The sequence below is a fragment of the Stylophora pistillata genome, chromosome 7 (assembly GCF_964205215.1).
Source record: "Stylophora pistillata chromosome 7, jaStyPist1.2, whole genome shotgun sequence".
In the NCBI taxonomy this organism is placed as follows: domain Eukaryota; kingdom Metazoa; phylum Cnidaria; class Anthozoa; order Scleractinia; family Pocilloporidae; genus Stylophora; species Stylophora pistillata.
This window is the reverse complement of record NC_142525.1, coordinates 6,459,300-6,478,055: the sequence shown is the minus strand read 5'-3', so window position 1 is coordinate 6,478,055 and position 18,756 is coordinate 6,459,300. Positions and strand designations below refer to the sequence as shown.

General features: G+C 39.1%; 1 long non-coding RNA gene across 1 annotated transcript in view; it reads right to left on the bottom strand.

Moving 5' to 3' along the window:
• Positions 1-18,756, bottom strand: part of LOC148726371 (uncharacterized) — a 447,217-nt gene that overhangs the window by 317,541 nt on the left and 110,920 nt on the right. The window lies entirely within an intron of this gene.

The window sequence follows — 18,756 nt, the reverse complement described above, 5'->3', positions numbered from 1 at the left end:
TGGATGAAATTTTTTATTGTGTGAACCAAGCCAATTTATCGCACAGGTCAATAATTTATGCCTTTAGTAGTTTTTCGTTTTTGCATGCACCGTTGTGGGACGTGAAACCGAAGGAGAGTTCAGCTCACGGTTAAGTTGTTGGAGTGAGTGCTAACAGGGGTAGTTTTAATTATTCAATACAAAAATTGCTCTCTAGGCCATGGAGAGACTTAAAAACTTCGGATTCCACATTGCCCTGCATATACTTCGTTATAGATCGCAGATGACGTCAAAATGTGGAAAAAAAAAGAAATTTGGCACACGACACGCTCAGTCGAGTTTGTCACTGATGTGACAACTTCGTTCCTAGGGCCTTTTCCCTTAGTTCCCACCCCAACTCCACCCGCACTGTAAGGGAAAAGTACGGTGGTCCACAAGAGTCACTACATAAAAAAGGTCAACTGCATATTAAACACTGCACCATATACACACAAAAAATGTGGCTGCAAATAAAAAAGAAGTTGCTGCAAATAAAAAAATTATGTTGCTGCGAATTAAAAAAGATGTTGCTGCAAATAAAAAATGTTGCTGCAAATAAAAAAAAGATGGTACCCAGTCTTGCTCTTTTCAAGCCTCGCGCAAGAACACTTCACTGTGATCGCCATGTTTTGTCCTCGATGTGGGAAAGAGGCCAGCAAAAAATCAAAGTTTTGCTCAGTTTGTGGCCTTTCCCTCTAGCAGTGATGATGCCAATGTTTATAGAAACATCTCTTTCCACTTTCCTGGTAGATTTTGGCTTCGAATGTTCCTTTCTGCTCTCGCTCTTTCGTTTTAAGAATTCCTGAAATTTTATTGGAGTCTCCACTGCAGGTTGCTCCGCTTCAGAGCCGATCCCTGAGGGGCATGGAACACTCGACTGCTGTAGGGAAAAGCCACAAGCTGAGCAAAACTTTGATTCTTTGCTGGCTTCCCGCAACTAGGACAAAACAGGGCGATCTCGGTGAAGTGTTTTTGCACGAGGCTTCAAAGGAGCAAGACTGGGTACCATCTTTTTTTTATTTGCTGCAACATTTTTTATTTGCAGCAACATCTTTTTTTATTTGCAGCAACATCTTTTTTTATTTACAGCAACATAATTTTTTTTTTATTTGCAGCAACATATTTTTTTTATTTGCAGCTACATTTTTTTTGTGTGTATATGATGCACTGTTTAATATGCAGTTGACCTTTTTTATGTAGTGACCCTTGTCAGCCACCGTAGAAAAGGTCCTGGGAACGAGAGTGACTAATGCGACTGTAGATAATGGTGCAAGAGTGGCTTAATGCAATTATTCTCACTTTGAATTCATTCCCGATTGATCGTGTCCCTGTTTTCTTTGCCAGTCGACAAGTTTTTTTCCTTTCCTGTTTTTCCATGGGAACTGGGTATGCATTAAGCCCTCAGGTGAGTATTTTAGGAAAAGCCGTCAGGTAGAAAGAGGGAGAATTTACTAACAAAGATGACACAGAAAATGGAAAATATTGGGAGGGTGAGCAGTGACTGTTGTCAGTCTTGATGTGAGAGAGGTTTTGCATGAGACAGAAGTTTTCTTTCTGGAGGGGGGGGTTAAGGGTGGAGAGCTGGGTACGGTTTTCTACGGGATTGCGCCAGCAGGGCCAGAGATCATATGATACATTTGAATATGGTAGACGAATTGGTTAAGACTCTTGTGTGGATAACGGCTCAATTCAAATTTCTTTTTCTTGAAATTAAAGGATCATTGGCTTTTAGTTCAATCCACTACTGTATATTCTTGTCATATACTCTGCACAGGTTATCCACCAGTTCATCATAGTTTTATTTTTATCTATCTTCTGGCGATTTGTATATCTGTATGCACAAGCTGGAGTCACAAATAAAACTATTCTTGATTCAAATTATGATTTTTCTGTCTTTTTGTGATGAGCAGAGAGAGAGCTATTGGCGAGCTGTGCATTAATTCTGCTCCACGCACGCCATTCATCAGGTGTTAGGCCTGATTACTCAGCTGGTTTAAAAATCGGCGGCGCCTAAAACCGTGTTTAATAACAGATATAACAGATATAAAATCAAGAATCACATAACATGTGTTTGCAGATAACAGAGCCGAATAACGTTCACGCATGCGCTGGATTTTGCCGCGGAGATACGGATTTTGAGTCGTTCGCATTGTTGATTTCCTATTCTGTTGCTTTGAGGCGTCATTTCCTTGCCGCTTTTCTTTAACAGAACAACCTCCAAAAACCTGGTACACCCCCTAAAATTTTCAAAAATTAATTTTCTCCTTAAAACCTCTGGAAATAGGAAAATGCCTCCGACGAAAACAGAGTTCCTCGGTTTTAAAAGTCAGCCCTTATTATTTTCCTCGCTAAATTTTAGACCTAGAACATTTGAGCCCGCGTTGTTGACGGCATTCGCTCTGTCGTAAGCATTTCATTATTCAGCCCTGGAAATGGCTTTCTCATTTTTCCACGAAACTGGTAAGCAGCAGTAGGTATTGTCTGGTCATGCGCTAACTGGTTCACGTGCGCCTGGTGAAAACTACTTAGAAGGTTCCTTAAAAATACGGACTGTAATGCTTTAGCTCGAGAAATGGGTTTAACGACACTGTTGATCCAGCGATCTGAACTTCGCCTTCTTGTTCGTAATGTAAGATTTTTAACCTTGGTGTTTGAACCGTTATGTTAGCTTTAATGAATTTTAACGAAACAAGAATTCTCAATAAAGGAAATAGTGAAAAGCTTAGATAATCGCACGTCTTTCTCCAACAATGCGATTTGTTTTACTTCAAAGGTTATGAAAGTTTTGAGATCGAAGTAACGATAGAATCAGAAATCAAAAGAGTAAGATCATTTTGAATTGTCATTCTTCTATTTTGATATCTATAAGGAAAGAATAATTCCAGATCGAGTTTGATACAATATATAAGGGAGTAAAAACTGCATTTATTTGTACTGCAGTACTTGATTTGACCTTGTTGTACTTATCTTTCGTTATTAATTTGTCTTGAATCTTACAAACAGATTCTTATTTTTTGTAGGTTAAAGTTCGTTTTTTCGCGTCTGGAGTAACGGTAAGTGCCCATAAGTTTAATATTATTTAAGGTACACAATCTCCTCGGGGAATGTAAACAGCTTTTAACTAAATTAAATGTTCACCGATGTTAATTTTTGTCCACCTCCTCTACCTTGTCTTTTATTCCCACCTGAATAGTGATATTATCCCGCTACTCTTAAGAATGTAGCTAGGGGGGAGGTCTCTAGGTGCCTGTGAACTCCCCCCCCCCCACCTCTGTAAGCCTCTTTTTGTCACACTGAGTAAAACACAGGGTCACAGTCAACATAACATTCTGTTGTGTGCCCTCTGTTTGATGCAGTGTGACTTCCTACTGCCTTTGAAGAAATCCTGGTGGTTCTCCTGAGTTTACCTATGTATTTTCTGCTACTATGTTACTCAGGGTTCTTGTTAAGAGCTGGTAACTGGTTATTTTTACTAGCTGTTCAAATAAATTTTACCAGCTATTTCACTAAGACCTGGGACTGAAATGTTTACTGAAGTTATCCAATGATTTTTTTTTTTTTTTTTTTTGAAAAAATACATATTTTCTCCTTCCAACCAATGTTGTGAAGAAATCTATCACATGTTACTGGTTTGAAAATACACCATATGTTAAAGAAATCCTGCTTTTTTGACCAAATTCATCCCTCGCAGTCACTTCATGAAATGACCACCATGTTTTCCATTCCATTCTTCTCACGGTCAAGTGAAAAGGCCCAGCATTTTTGGAGAAATGTCGCAGTTAGCAACATGGCATGGAAAACCTACCCCTAGACCCTAGTGGAGGCCTGTGCGGCCCACACACCCCAGCATAGGGTAAGGTAACAAAGTTGCCTACTAGATCTTATTTTTTACCTCCTATGAAACTCTTTAGCAAGAACCCTGGTTACCTAGGGAAAGCCTTGGTTTTTCTGCAGTGTTCATTACTTTTATACATGCAGGTCCCTTGTGGAACTATTTATTTCTGGATGAGTGCTTTTTCAACATTCGTGGCCTTGGCTGTGTGCTTTAAAAACAGCAATCTCTCCTTTATTTTGATTGAGGGATGTGTCAAAAATTAGAAATATTGGTATCTCTGCTCACATTGACTCTGGAAAAACCACACTGACAGAAAGACTGTTGCTTTACTCTGGAAGGATCAGTCATATGCATGAGGTGAGAATAAATTGAGAAAATTGGTTTGCTTGAACATAATTTGACAAATCAATAAGGAGTAGTATGCTCTGTCCTCTTATGACCAACAATATTTGTCATCACAGGGGTCAAATTTTTTTTGACTCACACAGTGCAGTCTGACACCTGTATTTTCTTAGTAGCAAAAGTGTTATGACTTATAGTTACATGTATGACATTGAATTTGATCGATTAAGATAAAATACAACCAAGGAACTTGCACGCGAAAAGCATAAAATTCGATACTTCTCAACTTCAATTCAGGTTTAAATTTCCATAATCCCAGCTTCCCTGTTAGTCCATCAAAATGCGTTGCCTTGGTACCTGCTAACAACTTGTGTCAATTACCGCCATTTCACACAATCACAAAAGGGAGAATTCAAAGAGAGAAGATATGGATTGCGATCACACCGAAAATGTTTCTACCATCGTTGCCAAAGTGCCAAGTGAACGGCTGATGAATTTTCTCGAACGGATAGCTCGAACCGTTTGAACGGATGATGAATATTCAAGAACGGATAGCTGGAGGCGTTCGAATGGATTATGAATATTCAAGAACGGATGGCTAGAGGGGTTCGAACGGATGATGAAGTTTCTTAAACGGATAGCTCCAACGGTTCGAACGGATGATGAATATTCTAGAACGGATAGCTTGAGGCGTTCAAATCGCATGCCAATCCAGTCGAACGGCCGATGAATGGCTGGTGAACGGCTATCCGTTTAAAACCGCTAACCGTTCACGTTTTCCCGTGAGAGGTCACATATTCTTGTATGGATCAAAAACAAAAATGAGTTATTCAGTAATAATTCACAAATAGGAAATCAATCAAGTTACCCCAGTCTTGATTTCCTATAAGGGTTTCGGATGGTTTCTTTAAGCCTTTACACCCTGACATCTGTATTCATATTCTCCATAGCTTTCTTTGTGCATTTACTATGGAACTGACAAGGAGAATTTGTTGAACAATCTAAGCTTCTTAGGTTAGCGATCATTTCCTCTATTCCCATTATCTTTATGAATGACTCAGCAGTATCACTGTAAAGAGAAATTAGATGCTGATCACTCATGAGATTTAAATGTTGAAGTGATTGGGAGAAACTTGAGTACTCCATAGTAAGCTTGGTTTATATAACAAAGCCAAAATATGGAAAACTCAGAATAATGACATGTTCCAAAGTGATTTGAAGTGAATTATAGTATGTTTTTGGGCCAATTTGCAACACATAAAGTTGTTTAACACGAAAAGATTAGAGTTATCCAGTACTGCTCATACAAATGTATTTTGATGTTGAAACCTTTTGGAATACAAAGGATTGTGATGTTTATTTCTGTTATTTTTTTAACTTTTTGGAGCCTGAATTTGACATCATATTAGTTTTAGATGAATGATCCAAATTTGAAGTGAATATGTTATGAAAAATTGCGTTAAACTCACGCCCTTTTTTATATTTATTGAATAATTTAGATGTTAGTGAGTTACCCCCTCAAGGTAAGTCCGACATGTTCGAATGAGTGAAAGAGTTTGTGTAGTTACTTGGCTGATTGGTGATGTTTTCTTTCTCACTGCATACTGTATTTATGTAATGATCTGTATATCATAGAATGTATCAGAATTTTATAGTTTTTCCATTGAACAGACTTCATTTCATCACATTTTGCTACTTTGAAAGGTTTGTACAAACTAGAAACTTTTCACCACCTACTTTCCTTGGTGATGTTGTGAACCAACCTTTAGTTGGTAGATATGGATTTCCTTCCACAACTTATCAACCTGGCAAGTGGTAACGAGTATGCAGTGAGGAGTGAGCACTATTTATTTCCTTCTTCTATAACTTATCAACCTGGCAAGTGGTAACGAGTATGCAGTGAGGACTGAGCACTATTTATTTCCTTCTTCTATAACTTATCAACCTGACAGGTGGTAACGAGTATGCAGTGAGGACTGAGCACTATTTATTTCCTTCTTCTGTAACTTATCAACCTGACTGGTGGTAACGAGTATGCAGTGAGGACTGAGCACTATTTATTTCCTTCTTCTATAACTTATCAACCTGACTGGTGGTAACGAGTATGCAGTGAGGAGTGAGCACTATTTATTTCCTTCTTTTATAACTTATCAACCTGACAGGTGGTAACGAGTATGCAGTGAGGACTGAGCACTATTTATTTCCTTCTTCTATAACTTATCAACCTGACTGGTGGTAACGAGTATGCAGTGAGGACTGAGCACTATTTATTTCCTTCTTCTATAACTTATCAACCTGACAGGTGGTAACGAGTATGCAGTGAGGACTGAGCACTATTTATTTCCTTCTTCTATAACTTATCAACCTGACAGGTGGTAACGAGTATGCAGTGAGGACTGAGCACTATTTATTTCCTTCTTCTATAACTTATCAACCTGACTGGTGGTAACGAGTATGCAGTGAGGACTGAGCACTATTTATTTCCTTCTTCTATAACTTATCAACCTGACAGGTGGTAACGAGTATGCAGTGAGGACTGAGCACTATTTATTTCCTTCTTCTATAACTTATCAACCTGACAGGTGGTAACGAGTATGCAGTGAGGACTGAGCACTATTTATTTCCTTCTTCTATAACTTATCAACCTGACAGGTGGTAACGAGTATGCAGTGAGGACTGAGCACTATTTATTTCCCTCTTCTATAACTTATCAACCTGACTGGTGGTAACGAGTATGCAGTGAGGAGTGAGCACTATTTATTTCCTTCTTCTATAACTTATCAACCTGACTGGTGGTAACGAGTATGCAGTGAGGACTGAGCACTATTTATTTCCTTCTTCTGTAACTTATCAACCTGACTGGTGGTAACGAGTATGCAGTGAGGACTGAGCACTATTTATTTCCTTCTTCTATAACTTATCAACCTGACTGGTGGTAACGAGTATGCAGTGAGGAGTGAGCACTATTTATTTCCTTCTTCTATAACTTATCAACCTGACTGGTGGTAACGAGTATGCAGTGAGGACTGAGCACTATTTATTTCCTTCTTCTATAACTTATCAACCTGACTGGTGGTAGCGAGTATGCAGTGAGGACTGAGCACTATTTATTTCATTCTTCTATAACTTATCAACCTGACTGGTGGTAACGAGTATGCAGTGAGGACTGAGCACTATTTATTTCCTTCTTCTATAACTTATCAACCTGACAGGTGGTAACGAGTATGCAGTGAGGAGTGAGCACTATTTATTTCCTTCTTCTATAACTTATCAACCTGACAGGTGGCAACGAGTATGCAGTGAGGACTGAGCACTATTTATTTCCTTCTTCTATAACTTATCAATCTGACATGTGGTAACGAGTATGCAGTGAGGACTGAGCACTATTTATTTCCTTCTTCTATAACTTATCAACCTGACAGGTGGTAACGAGTATGCAGTGAGGACTGAGCACTATTTATTTCCTTCTTCTATAACTTATCAACCTGACAGGTGGTAACGAGTATGCAGTGAGGAGTGAGCACTATTTATTTCCTTCTTCTATAACTTATCAACCTGACTGGTGGTAACGAGTATGCAGTGAGGACTGAGCACTATTTATTTCCTTCTTCTATAACTTATCAACCTGACAGGTGGTAACGAGTATGCAGTGAGGAGTGAGCACTATTTATTTCCTTCTTCTATAACTTATCAACCTGACAGGTGGTAACGAGTATGCAGTGAGGACTGAGCACTATTTATTTCCTTCTTCTATAACTTATCAACCTGACTGGTGGTAACGAGTATGCAGTGAGGACTGAGCACTATTTATTTCCTTCTTCTATAACTTATCAACCTGACAGGTGGTAACGAGTATGCAGTGAGGACTGAGCACTATTTATTTCCTTCTTCTATAACTTATCAACCTGACAGGTGGTAACGAGTATGCAGTGAGGACTGAGCACTATTTATTTCCTTCTTCTATAACTTATCAACCTGACAGGTGGTAACGAGTATGCAGTGAGGACTGAGCACTATTTATTTCCTTCTTCTATAACTTATCAACCTGACTGGTGGTAACGAGTATGCAGTGAGGAGTGAGCACTATTTATTTCCTTCTTCTATAACTTATCAACCTGACAGGTGGTAACGAGTATGCAGTGAGGACTGAGCACTATTTATTTCCTTCTTCTGTAACTTATCAACCTGACTGGTGGTAACGAGTATGCAGTGAGGACTGAGCACTATTTATTTCCTTCTTCTATAACTTATCAACCTGACTGGTGGTAACGAGTATGCAGTGAGGAGTGAGCACTATTTATTTCCTTCTTCTATAACTTATCAACCTGACTGGTGGTAACGAGTATGCAGTGAGGACTGAGCACTATTTATTTCCTTCTTCTATAACTTATCAACCTGACAGGTGGTAACGAGTATGCAGTGAGGACTGAGCACTATTTATTTCCTTCTTCTATAACTTATCAACCTGACAGGTGGCAACGAGTATGCAGTGAGGACTGAGCACTATTTATTTCCTTCTTCTATAACTTATCAACCTGACTGGTGGTAACGAGTATGCAGTGAGGACTGAGCACTATTTATTTCCTTCTTCTATAACTTATCAACCTGACAGGTGGTAACGAGTATGCAGTGAGGAGTGAGCACTATTTATTTCCTTCTTCTATAACTTATCAACCTGACAGGTGGTAACGAGTATGCAGTGAGGACTGAGCACTATTTATTTCCTTCTTCTATAACTTATCAACCTGACAGGTGGTAACGAGTATGCAGTGAGGACTGAGCACTATTTATTTCCTTCTTCTATAACTTATCAACCTGACTGGTGGTAACGAGTATGCAGTGAGGAGTGAGCACTATTTATTTCCTTCTTCTATAACTTATCAACCTGACAGGTGGTAACGAGTATGCAGTGAGGACTGAGCACTATTTATTTCCTTCTTCTGTAACTTATCAACCTGACTGGTGGTAACGAGTATGCAGTGAGGACTGAGCACTATTTATTTCCTTCTTCTATAACTTATCAACCTGACTGGTGGTAACGAGTATGCAGTGAGGACTGAGCACTATTTCTTTCCTTCTTCTATAACTTATCAACCTGACTGGTGGTAACGAGTATGCAGTGAGGACTGAGCACTATTTATTTCCTTCTTCTATAACTTATCAACCTGACTGGTGGTAACGAGTATGCAGTGAGGACTGAGCACTATTTATTTCCTTCTTCTATAACTTATCAACCTGACTGGTGGTAACGAGTATGCAGTGAGGACTGAGCACTATTTATTTCCTTCTTCTATAACTTATCAACCTGACTGGTGGTAACGAGTATGCAGTGAGGACTGAGTACTATTTATTTCCTTCTTCTATAACTTATCAACCTGACTGGTGGTAACGAGTATGCAGTGAGGACTGAGCACTATTTATTTCCTTCTTCTATAACTTATCAACCTGACTGGTGGTAACGAGTATGCAGTGAGGACTGAGCACTATTTATTTCCTTCTTCTATAACTTATCAACCTGACTGGTGGTAACGAGTATGCAGTGAGGAGTGAGCACTATTTATTTAGTTCTTCTATAACTTATCAACCTGACAGGTGGTAACGAGTATGCAGTGAGGACTGAGCACTATTTATTTCCTTCTTCTATAACTTATCAACCTGACAGGTGGTAACGAGTATGCAGTGAGGACTGAGCACTATTTATTTCCTTCTTCTATAACTTATCAACCTGACAGGTGGTAACGAGTATGCAGTGAGGACTGAGCACTCTTTATTTCCTTCTTCTATAACTTATCAACCTGACTGGTGGTAACGAGTATGCAGTGAGGACTGAGCACTATTTATTTCCTTCTTCTATAACCTATCAACCTGACAGGTGGTAACGAGTATGCACTGAGGACTCAGCACTATTTATTTCCTTCTTCTATAACTTATCAACCTGACTGGTGGTAACGAGTATGCAGTGAGGAGTGAGCACTATTTATTTCCTTCTTCTATAACTTATCAACCTGACTGGTGGTAACGAGTATGCAGTGAGGAGTGAGCACTATTTATTTCCTTCTTCTATAACTTATCAACCTGACTGGTGGTAACGAGTATGCAGTGAGGACTGAGCACTATTTATTTCCTTCTTCTATAACTTATCAACCTGACTGGTGGTAACGAGTATGCAGTGAGGACTGAGCACTATTTATTTCCTTCTTCTATAACTTATCAACCTGACTGGTGGTAACGAGTATGCAGTGAGGACTGAGCACTATTTATTTCCTTCTTCTATAACTTATCAACCTGACAGGTGGTAACGAGTATGCAGTGAGGACTGAGCACTATTTATTTCCTTCTTCTATAACTTATCAACCTGACTGGTGGTAACGAGTATGCAGTGAGGACTGAGCACTATTTATTTCCTTCTTCTATAACTTATCAACCTGACAGGTGGTAACGAGTATGCAGTGAGGACTGAGCACTATTTATTTCCTTCTTCTATAACTTATCAACCTGACTGGTGGTAACGAGTATGCAGTGAGGACTGAGCACTATTTATTTCCTTCTTCTATAACTTATCAACCTGACTGGTGGTAACGAGTATGCAGTGAGGAGTGAGCACTCTTTATTTCCTTCTTCTATAACTTATCAACCTGACAGGTGGTAACGAGTATGCAGGGAGGACTGAGCACTATTTATTTCCTTCTTCTATAACTTATCAACCTGACAGGTGGTAACGAGTATGCAGTGAGGACTGAGCACTATTTATTTCCTTCTTCTATAACTTATCAACCTGACTGGTGGTAACGAGTATGCAGTGAGGAGTGAGCACTATTTATTTCCTTCTTCTATAACTTATCAACCTGACAGGTGGTAACGAGTATGCAGTGAGGACTGAGCACTATTTATTTCCTTCTTCTGTAACTTATCAACCTGACTGGTGGTAACGAGTATGCAGTGAGGACTGAGCACTATTTATTTCCTTCTTCTATAACTTATCAACCTGACTGGTGGTAACGAGTATGCAGTGATGAGTGAGCACTATTTATTTCCTTCTTCTATAACTTATCAACCTGACTGGTGGTAACGAGTATGCAGTGAGGACTGAGCACTATTTATTTCCTTCTTCTATAACTTATCAACCTGACAGGTGGTAACGAGTATGCAGTGAGGCCTGAGCACTATTTATTTCCTTCTTCTATAACTTATCAACCTGACAGGTGGTAACGAGTATGCAGTGAGGACTGAGCACTATTTATTTCCTTCTTCTATAACTTATCAACCTGACTGGTGGTAACGAGTATGCAGTGAGGACTGAGCACTATTTATTTCCTTCTTCTATAACTTATCAACCTGACAGGTGGTAACGAGTATGCAGTGAGGAGTGAGCACTATTTATTTCCTTCTTCTATAACTTATCAACCTGACAGGTGGTAACGAGTATGCAGTGAGGACTGAGCACTATTTATTTCCTTCTTCTATAACTTATCAACCTGACAGGTGGTAACGAGTATGCAGTGAGGACTGAGCACTATTTATTTCCTTCTTCTATAACTTATCAACCTGACTGGTGGTAACGAGTATGCAGTGAGGAGTGAGCACTATTTATTTCCTTCTTCTATAACTTATCAACCTGACAGGTGGTAACGAGTATGCAGTGAGGACTGAGCACTATTTATTTCCTTCTTCTGTAACTTATCAACCTGACTGGTGGTAACGAGTATGCAGTGAGGACTGAGCACTATTTATTTCCTTCTTCTATAACTTATCAACCTGACTGGTGGTAACGAGTATGCAGTGAGGACTGAGCACTATTTCTTTCCTTCTTCTATAACTTATCAACCTGACTGGTGGTAACGAGTATGCAGTGAGGACTGAGCACTATTTATTTCCTTCTTCTATAACTTATCAACCTGACTGGTGGTAACGAGTATGCAGTGAGGACTGAGCACTATTTATTTCCTTCTTCTATAACTTATCAACCTGACTGGTGGTAACGAGTATGCAGTGAGGACTGAGCACTATTTATTTCCTTCTTCTATAACTTATCAACCTGACTGGTGGTAACGAGTATGCAGTGAGGACTGAGTACTATTTATTTCCTTCTTCTATAACTTATCAACCTGACTGGTGGTAACGAGTATGCAGTGAGGACTGAGCACTATTTATTTCCTTCTTCTATAACTTATCAACCTGACTGGTGGTAACGAGTATGCAGTGAGGACTGAGCACTATTTATTTCCTTCTTCTATAACTTATCAACCTGACTGGTGGTAACGAGTATGCAGTGAGGACTGAGCACTATTTATTTCCTTCTTCTATAACCTATCAACCTGACAGGTGGTAACGAGTATGCACTGAGGACTGAGCACTATTTATTTCCTTCTTCTATAACTTATCAACCTGACTGGTGGTAACGAGTATGCAGTGAGGAGTGAGCACTATTTATTTCCTTCTTCTATAACTTATCAACCTGACTGGTGGTAACGAGTATGCAGTGAGGAGTGAGCACTATTTATTTCCTTCTTCTATAACTTATCAACCTGACTGGTGGTAACGAGTATGCAGTGAGGACTGAGCACTATTTATTTCCTTCTTCTATAACTTATCAACCTGACTGGTGGTAACGAGTATGCAGTGAGGACTGAGCACTATTTATTTCCTTCTTCTATAACTTATCAACCTGACTGGTGGTAACGAGTATGCAGTGAGGACTGAGCACTATTTATTTCCTTCTTCTATAACTTATCAACCTGACTGGTGGTAACGAGTATGCAGTGAGGACTGAGCACTATTTATTTCCTTCTTCTATAACTTATCAACCTGACTGGTGGTAACGAGTATGCAGTGAGGACTGAGCACTATTTATTTCCTTCTTCTATAACTTATCAACCTGACTGGTGGTAACGAGTATGCAGTGAGGAGTGAGCACTATTTATTTCCTTCTTCTATAACTTAGCAACCTGACTGGTGGTAACGAGTATGCAGTGAGGACTGAGCACTATTTATTTCCTTCTTCTATAACTTATCAACCTGACTGGTGGTAACGAGTATGCAGTGAGGACTGAGCACTATTTATTTCCTTCTTCTATAACTTATCAACCTGACAGGTGGTAACGAGTATGCAGTGAGGACTGAGCACTATTTATTTCCTTCTTCTATAACTTATCAACCTGACTGGTGGTAACGAGTATGCAGTGAGGAGTGAGCACTATTTATTTCCTTCTTCTATAACTTATCAATCTGACATGTGGTAACGAGTATGCAGTGAGGACTGAGCACTATTTATTTCCTTCTTCTGTAACTTATCAACCTGACAGGTGGTAACGAGTATGCAGTGAGGACTGAGCACTATTTATTTCCTTCTTCTATAACTTATCAACCTTACAGCTGGTAACGAGTATGCAGTGAGGACTGAGCACTATTTATTTCCCCGGAGGAAGAAAAAATTATAAAGTTTTATGAGATAGAGGAAAAACCGCATAGTAGAAGCTAAAATTTTTAAACCTTTTATGCTAAAACTACCCACTCGAGGTAAGTCTGGCGTGGTATACTTTTTGAAGTTACTTGTAGCGTTGATGTTTTTGGTCACTGCATACAGTGGTTATGTAATGATTTGTGCATCATAGAATGCATGGGACTTTTAGAGTTTTTCCTTCCTGCGTTCTCGTACTGAGATTTTGGAGAAAGAAAAGATCGTTGGGTTTTATGAGATACCGTAAAAACTTGCCTATAAAAATCTAAAATTCAAAAACCTGTTATGCTAAAAATTCCCAGTTATGTTCCCTTCGCATAAGAACCACTCCAAGCTAAAATCTCAGTACAAGTTCTAGTGATACCGCTGACAACACCTGTGGGCAATAAGAGGCGAATCCTGTGTAAGTGGGCAAGATTGGCCCACCTAGTCTGCCCGAGACTGCCCGCTTTCATCCCGTGCATGGAAAAAAAGGTGCTTGGAGCGGACTTACAAAGTTCGTGACTTTGATATGATGTCAACGATAAAAACAGTTTAAACAAAAACATAAACGACCCTTGGGGGTTTATTGTGCTGCAAACACAGTTGGCTTTTTAGCCATTCTAGCGAGACCTTTTTGCTCTAGAAAGCATTCTCTATTGACCAAGCTTATTCAGGCAAGATGGCTTGTTATTAGCCTCGTCCTTTTTTTGCGTTTTTACCGACCTTGACTTCGTCTTTGTCCATATTTAGGTGGGATAATATTAAAATTATAACCACCAATCGCCGTTACCACCAGCGCCTTTGTTTGGAAGCTTTGCATATCAACTCGTCCCACGCTCCTTTGGATAGTGATGAAAACGGCTTGCCACCTGACGCCTATTTGCATCTTGTCAGAAAAAAAGGGCATATGTAGAGGGGCCTCTTATTACAACGATTAGATCACCCCTGCTGAAGGCTCTAGAGTGGAGTGTCGAGACGTTGGGTCTATCAACTCCCCAGTCACATTCATTTAAGTAGTAGAGTGGAACCCCTCTAAACCGGTCCCTCATTTAACCGGAATCCTCTCGATACCAGACCTTTTTTTCGGCCCCAAAATCTCTGTTATACATTTTCTCTATTTTTAAATTTATCAAACCGGAACCCCTCACTTCCGGAAACCGGACGCCTTTTTTCAGTCCGTAATCACATACTGACAGAAATTGACCTCGTTAAACCGGACGTGAAAGTTTTAAGCTTGCCGCCAAAATCAAATCACACGTTTTTAAACGTGACTAAAATTAAAATCGTAATCATGCAGGTGTGAAGTCCCTATCAGAAATGAGAAACGCGCATCGGCTAACTACTTATTGTTCTATCGGTGCTGAAGCAAAAAATCTAAAGTCGACAATGAATGACGACAATAGGGGGTCACCTTAAAAGACTGCCATGTTGCGGGTGAAATCACTTGCGAAAACAAACGAAGGAGCAAACATCACTATGTTTGAGACAAGAGAAACGCCAGAAAATCGAGTCATCGTTAAAGAAGAGAATTCAGTTGATCAAATGCGCGGGATCAGTGCCTTGACCAAGACTGAAGGCTTTAAGCGGTAAATTTGGGATCGGTAAATGAAATGAGCTGTGGGTGATATTCTAAAGAAGAAAGAAGTCTACAAATGAATTAAAATCGGCGATCATAGTACCCTGTGTCTAACACTGAATTTTTTTGGTAGATTAACTAAAATGACGTTGAAAAGCTTCTTTGTGGTCCATGTTGTCAATTCCTTTACTGATGTGCTTTACCAGTGTTCGTGTACCATGTACTGGTACTTACAGTCAGATAGTATATTATGTTGCATAAAAATTGCCTTATGGGTAAAACCTTTAGTTAGTAAACCGGACACCCCTCTAAACCGGATATTTCCTCCGCTCCCAAGGGTGTCCGGTTTTGAGGGGTTCCATTGTATGAAACCTTGTCCAATTGTTCCCCTATCCGGTTGCTTTGTAAACTTTAGTATTGCCATATTTATTTTTAGAATAAGGAGGTTTTTCAAATATATTATTACATGGGATACGAAAGAGGGAACGAAAGCCAGCCAGTGTTTTAAGATCAGAATACTGCTGTTACGTGCACGAATGACCAACAAATGTCCGCTAACAAAGCATATATGAATATAGACTCCCGAGTACGATATATGGCACGCAACAAAAATGTAACAACAAGCAGTTACCCATTTTAACTATTATTTAATTAGTTTTACAATGTTTAATCTACTTAGGTTAGAGATTAAGTTAAGCAGTTCATAAAGCAGGCTCACAATCCTTTATGCCGTAGAAGTGTTCATCGTCTTGATCAACCTCCAACTCCAACTTCCGCCGACTGAAGACCACAGCGCTTGGCTTTCTTGATTCATGACTTTCTTTCCGTGTACACAAATTCTTCCGGACGACTTCATAGTGAACTCTGTATTCTTTATCTTCTTCCCTTCTCGGATATCTTCTTTTTCTTCTCTTTCTTCTCTCCGGATATCGCAAGGTCAAAAGGTCATAGCCTTGTCACATCATAGCTTCCACAAGTTCAGTCAGCAAGCCACGAGGGTAAGACCTCGGGCAAATCTCTATTGTACTTCTCACAAGCCAGCTTTTATACATTTACTTTAGTTATCTAGAATGTTCTATTACTATTTATAGCGTATTACAAGTTGTACTATTTTTGGAAACTGCTGAGTCACATGAGAGAAGTTTCTGGAATATTACAGATTATAGATAATTCCAGAAAAGTCTGGGACTGCTTGACAGATTCAGTAAAAATAATTCGATCCTCGTAACACTGCATTGTCAACGTTTGTGAATACTGATAAGGCTTGGAAAAAAAAAAAAAAAAAAAAGAGGCCGTGGGTTCGAATCCCGTACAGCCCTGAATTTTTTTTCAGGCCTTATTTTCACTACTGTGTAAGTAGTCTTCATTACTGAGAAGATCGCCTTCATACTCATTTCTTTAACCGCAGTTCACATATGATTTTCACATATTTTCTCAAACGTTGACTCATCAACTCACGGGTTTACTACGAACCAACATAATGAGCAGCTCCCAGTTATGCTGTTAGCTCAGTTGGTAGAGTACGGCTGTACCGGTATCGCAGAGGTCATTGCTTTGAATCCTGTACAGGCCTGAATTTTTTTCAAGCCTTGTTCTCGCTACTGCTAAAATAGTGTTCGTTACACCGAGTATCGCTCATACTCACTGAACTGTCAATGCATTCATCCTCGTGCAACGTATCCAACTCTGTGTATAGGTTAACAATGTCAAAGCAGGGCACTTTAAGGCTGGTATACAGCGTCATGTCACACCCACACCCAGGAACAGAAATCTCTTTTCTTTCAAACAGAAATTAAGTACCTAAGTTAGAACCTAGGGGGTCTAACCTCATACTAAACAACATTTATATCAAAATATGCGAAGGCTCACTTGGAAAAAGCTAGGTTTTTATGTGCGGGTTTTTACTGTACATATGAGGTGTGAACAGATATTGGATGGAGAATCAGGCTTGTGACAAAAAATGTCAGTTGTAATAATGATATGGACCCGTGAAAAATAAAGATAAACAGTGAACTTATAAGCGGCTATTTTAACTCAAAGATTGATGGGAAATTGGGAAGATCTCCCATGCAGTTCCAGGAGTTTTCTAAAAGGAAAGTCAAGAGTTTGATTCAGAAATCAAAAAACTCTAATTTTTACACTTAAGCCCTAGTAAGGTGAGAAATGTATCTACTGAACTACTTTTCCTCGCGTTCAGGTTACTTATCAAGTATTTTTCTTTTTCATCTTTCAGCCGTAGGTGCCTACACTGCAGCTTTGAGATCTTTCTAATTTGTCATCATTTGATTACAATAACTGAACGTGTCAGTTAAAATAGCCGCTGACAAGTTCACTGTTTATCATTATTATTCATAAGTTCGCTATCAGTTCTACAATTATCATTATTGTCACAAGCATTCTCTGTAGTGGAATTATGGGTTGGTTAGTAATGAGAGGAAATAGGAAATCCATTGGTGCAACTACTACTAACTGAAGCTTGCTTCACAACTAACAACTCCAAGGAAGGTTAAAAGTTTCTAGTTTCCACAAGCTGTTTAACTAGAACAATTTTCTTAAATGAAGCCTGTCTCATTGGGAAGACATGCAAAGTTTAACCTACATGTACAACACAAAGTCCAAGAAAGACAGAGAGAAAAACATCTTTAAGTCTGATGCAGTGAGCATTCATTTTCGCAAACTCTACAAGGAACTCTACAAATTGTTTCATTTATCAAAACATGTTGCACATACCTTGAGTGGGTAATTCATTGGTACCTAAGTCATTAAATAAACAAGAAAATGTCAGTTTAAACCAAGTTTTCCCGAAGACATTCACTTAAAACCTGAATCATTGATCTCAAACCGATATGATGTTAATTTCAGATACCATGAGAGGGTAAAAAAAGAAAAAAAAAAAAACATAAATATGTGAGCTGGAATTTACCACTTTCCTTCCCATTCCAAAAAGTTCCAACATCAAAATACAGTTGTACATGCAGTACGGGATACAGGTAATAATTTTTTTACAGTTTTTTTACATCGATGAAAGTAGCAACGCTCCGCCTTGAAACGGTTTTTAACCAGATTTTTCACCTCGACTTTACTCCCAAACTAGATGAGAACGGAACCAATTGTCAAAGCATCTGTTTCAATATCTGTCGTTCGATGATGTAAATATTTCTCTAAGAGCCTGGGACTATTCAGGAAAATAGGTTAACTTAACCAGGGCAATAGAAAGACTAATATGTTGACAATTTTGTCGCCAATTGCAGCTTTAGACTTTCCCATGAAGTTAGGTAAACTTCAAAGCTTAAAAAAATGGTTTTAAAGTATTTAGATTAAAAAATCTACTCTTAACTCCACCTCGGCGGCCTTCTTGATCTCCAAAGTAGCGGCTAAGTCGGAACGCTGTTCTAATTACAAATTGGTGTTTTAGGTTATATGTATCCATTACCTAAAGGTCCCGGATTGGTCACGAATCAGAAAAAGAAATCTGCTTTAGCGTAAACCAGATCTGCGATATCGTGCACTTGAGAGATCCTCACTGACTTATATTTAAACTCAATG